We start from the raw sequence: 5,010 nt of genomic DNA on the forward strand, positions 1-5,010 counted from the left end.
CAGAAAGAGAAATACCACATGTTCTCACTTATTGGTTGGAGCTAAAAATAAATAAATAAATACACACACATGCACACACACACACACAAAAACCAGGGGGGGGGAAGAATACATAACAACTGCAATTCCTTGAAGTTGATATGACAAGCATACAGAAAGGACATTGTTGGGAGGGAGGGGGGAGAAGGAGGAGGGAGGGAGGTTTCGGTAATTGGCCACAATAATCAACCACATTGTATATCGACAAAATAAAATAAAATAATAATTTGGTTAATGTTATGTGAATTTCAGATCAATACATTTTTTACTTTTTATTTTATTTATTTATTGGTGGCTGGCTGGTATGTCAATAAATTTTTTAAAAGAGAAAAATGTAATAAATAAAATAGAGATTTTAATCCTGATTATCTGGGTGGACCCAATCTAATTACATATTAAAAATAAAAATTGTTGGGCCGGCCTGTGGCTCACTCAGGAGAGTGTGGTGCTGATAACACCAAGGCCACAGGTTCAGATCCCATATAGGGATGGCCGGTTTGCTCACTGGTTGAGCGTGGTGCTGACAACACCAAGTCAAGAGTTAAGATCCCCTTACCGGTCATCTTTTAACAACAACAAAAAATAATAATAAAATAAATAAGTAAATAAATAAAATAAAAATGGCCAAGAAATAAAAAAAGAAGAAAAAAATTGTCTCCAAAACAAATATGCACTTTCAGCTGCTTCATTTCAATAAATTAAACTTAATTCTGAACTAGAAAAAAAAAAGGTCTATCTCCAGCTGGAGGCAGAAGAGATGAGAAGAGAGGGAAGCCCACCTTGCTGGCTTTGAACGTGGAGGGGTCTGGAGACCTCCATCCTATCTGGAAAGCAGAAGGGAACACAGCTCGGCTGACACCTTGACTTTGACCTTGTGAGACCCTGAGCAGAGAACCCAGCTGAGCCTTGCTGTGCTGGCCCCCAACCCACAGACTGTGAGATAATAAATACGTGCTTTTTCAGCTGCTAACTCTGTGGTAGTTTGTTATGGCAGCAATAGCAAAGAAATACAATTGCTAAGAAAGAAAGATGTACGAAATGCTGGTCATTAAACACAGTTGTAATTGGCTCTTGTTTTTTGCAATGTCTTTAATTAATAGGATATGCAAACACCATACATTATATATTTTATGTGTAAACCATGTATTTACATTACAAATATATTCTATATATCTCTCTATATGTTTAGCTATTTAGCCACCTCAAATTTGTTAAAATGGTATAAATTAATGATCATGGGAAAAAATGGCTAAACAGTTCCAGTTTTCTCTCATAGTTGGAAAAAAGGAAAAAAAGAAAAATAATCTGCTACTTGGATTTTCTTTTGTTTTGGTGGCTGGCTGGTACGGGGATCTGAACCCATGACCTTGGTGTTACCAGCACCACACTCTCCCAAGTGAGTGAACTGGCCGGCCCTACTACTTGGTTAAAGATGATAATTAAGATATCCCTTATGGGCTGGCCCAGCCCATGGCTCACTCGGAAGAGTGTGGTGCTGATAATACCAAGGCTATGGGTTTGGATCCCATATAGGGATGGCTGGCTTGCTCACTGGGTGAGTATGGTGTTGACAACACAAAGTCAAGGGTTAGGATCCCCTTACCGGTCATCTTTAAAAAAGAAAAAAAAAAGATATCCTTTATAACACCAAGGTCATGAGTTCACATCCCAAAAAACAAACTAAAAAAATAAATAATATAAAATATATACCATTTATATTATTAGGTAGAATAATTAGACATATTAGGTAGAATAATTCAGAGAAATGCAGGTATTTATACAAGATAATGGATATGGTTGTGTTTGCTTATCATGAACATTATTAAGTTTATCAAGGTGGCAAATTTTATGTAATACACATTGTTTTATTTGATGCAATGATAAATTAGTTATATATTTATTTATTTATTTATTTTATTTTTAAAAAGATGACCAGTAAGGGGATCGCAACCCTTGACTTGGTGTCAGTACCACGCTCTCCCAAGTGAGCCACGGGCTGGCCCCAAATTGAAGATTCAAAAAAAAAGCGGGGGCCAGCCTGTGGCTCACTTGGGAGAGTGTGGTGCTGATAACACCAAGTCAAGGGTTACGATCCCCTTACCGGTCATCTTTTTTTTTTTTTTGTCTTTTTCCGTGTCCGGCAATGGATCGCAACCCTCAGTGTCGCCCCCGTACCGGACCGGGACCGGCAACGGGATTACAACCCTCGGTGTTGCCCCCGCACCTCGCTCAGCCAGTGAGCGGGAACCGGTCTGTATGTGGGATCCGAACCTTCGGTGGGAGCGCAGCCACACTTCCCAAGCGGCGCACTAGCGCAGTGCGCCACCGGGCCGGCCCCCGGTCATCTTTTTAAAAAATAAAAAATAAAATAAAATAAAAAACCTGACACACAAAGGTCACGGGTTCAGATCCCTGTACTGGCCAGCCACCATAAAAAACCACCAAACAAGCAAATAAACAAACAAAAAAACTAATAAACCAAAAAGAGAGTCCATTTGCTTAGGTTTCTTATATGTGAGTAAAACAGGCCACTTTCAATGGCTGTGTACTTTTCAAATTAAAAGAGGCATGCTTAAGCACAAAGACTGGTACAATAAGCATCTACAAAAATATTTGTTTTCTGAGTTCTAGATCCATAGTTCTTTTCTCTTTTTGTGCTATGAACAGGCTGGACAAGCACTGGGGGTGCTGACTCAGTTACATGGGGGTCTTCCAGTTGCTTATTCCAGACTTTCGTCGGGTTCAGTAACTGGGGCCTGTTGCTTTCTGTACAAGCCACAGCATCGGCACAGCTTGTGGGAGCTTTGGCGATTGAGCTCTGGGGTCTCCACTAGACTGTCTGGACCCCATGCTTGCAGACTCAGCTTTCGACGGAAAACACTCAGGTCTGGTCTTCTCACTCCTACAACATATTGCTGCAAACACTCTAGACCCAGCCACTTTCCTTCCTTCCCCAAAGAAGGAGAGCACTGTAATTGCCTCCCCCTCTGTTGGGGAATTGTCTAGAATCAGTGCGGAACTTCCAGAACTGCACTGCCTATAGTAATACAACCTGAGCCCCAGATGCAATTTAATTGAATTTCAATTTTCAAATTTCCAATTAAAAAAAAAAGTAAGACCAACCAAACAAAAAAACACAAAAAATACAAAAAAGAAGAAAAAAACTTAAAAGAAATACAGGCTGGCCTGTTAGCTCGCTTGGTTAGAGCACAGTGCTGATAACAACAAGGTCAAGGATTCAGATCCCTGAACTGGCCAGCTGCCAAAAATAAATAAATAAATAAAATACAAAAATAAATAAAATTTTCTAGGGGCCGGCCCAGTGGCGCACTGCTACAGTGCGCCGCTTGGGAGCGTGGCGGCACTCCCGCCGAGGGTTCGGATCCCACATACAGACCGGCCGCTCACTGGCTGAGTGAGGTGCGGGTGCAACACCGAGGGTTGCGATCCCGTTGCCGGTCACGAAAAAAGACAAAAAAGGAAAAATAAATAAATAAATAAATAAATAAAATTTTCTAGTAGCCACATATTAGAAGTTAAAAAAAACCAACAAAACAAAAAACAAAAAACAGGGCCGGCCCGTGGCTCACTCGGGAGAGTGTGGTGCTGATAACACCAAGGCCCCGGGTTCGGATCCCATATAGGGATGGCCGGTTCGCTCACTGGGTGAGCGTGGTGCTGACAACACCAAGTCAAGGGTTAAGATCCCCTTACCGGTCATCTTTAAAAAAAAAAAAAAACAAATAGGTGGAATGAATATCTAATCAATTTGATTGTAACCCAATAGATTGATAATACTGTCATTTCAACAACTAAGGGAATTCTAGAACCAAGCTTAGCAAAGATCTCAGAAACTACAGGTCTTCTGGGGATTAAACTGTTGCCTTAACCTTGATGACAGTAGGCTCAAACCCATCTAGGACCCACAAGTTATGTCATTATGAGTTAATCATTGCATTGGGGGATTTCACTTCCAGTCCACAAGCTACTCTGTCACAGGCTGATGTGACTAAATACTGCAAGGACTCAGATGGTGCCTCCACCGTCACTGACAAATTCAAGCTCTTTTTCCAGACCTACCACTTAGGCAGTCCTGGCATCACCTGAAACCTCGGATCATCTTCTGAAAAGCACATGTAGGCTGGCTAGTTAGCTCAGTTGGTTAGAGAGCAATGTTATAACACCAAGGTCAAGGGTTCGGTTCCCCCAACCGGCCAGCCATGCAAAAAAATAAACGAACAGATAAAAATGTGAAAGGGACTCAAGAAAACTGCACTTGAGCCTCCATAGAAAGACCATGAATAGAAAAAACAGACTGTTTCTCCTCTGCTCTCACAACTCAACAGTCGACACAGAAGACTTCTGTGACCAAAAGTGTAGGGATTTTTCCCTATGCAAGCAGTTCTGCAGCGGACACCAGCTGGGCATCTCCTAATCCCATTCAATTCTTCTTTTTTTTTTTTCCATCTTTATTTTTTATTTTATTTTATTTTTTTTTTTTGAATTTTTATTTTGTCGATATACAATGTGGTTTATTATTATAGACCTTCACCGAAACCTCCCTCCCTCCTCCCTCTCCCCCCTCCTACCCAACTATGTCCTTTCCATTTGCTTGTTGTAACAACTTCAAAGGATTGTAGTTGTTATATCTTCTTGCCTGCCCCCCGGTTATTTTTTGTGTGTGAGTGAATTTATTTATTTATTTTTAGCTCCCACCAATAAGTGAGAACATGTGGTATTTCTTTTTCTCTGCCTGACTTGTTTCACTGAATATAATTCCCTCAAGGTCCATCCATGTTGTTGCAAATGGCAGTATTTCATTCGTTTTTATAGCTGAGTAGTATTCCATTGTGTAGCTATACCACATTTTCCGTATCCACTCATCCACTGATGGACATTTGGGCTGGTTCCAACTCTTGGCTATTGTAAAGAGCGCTGCAATGAACATTGGGGAACAGGTATACCTTCGAC

Source organism: Galeopterus variegatus, unplaced genomic scaffold, assembly GCF_000696425.1.
Source record: "Galeopterus variegatus unplaced genomic scaffold, G_variegatus-3.0.2 Scaffold1390, whole genome shotgun sequence".
Lineage (NCBI taxonomy): Eukaryota > Metazoa > Chordata > Mammalia > Dermoptera > Cynocephalidae > Galeopterus > Galeopterus variegatus.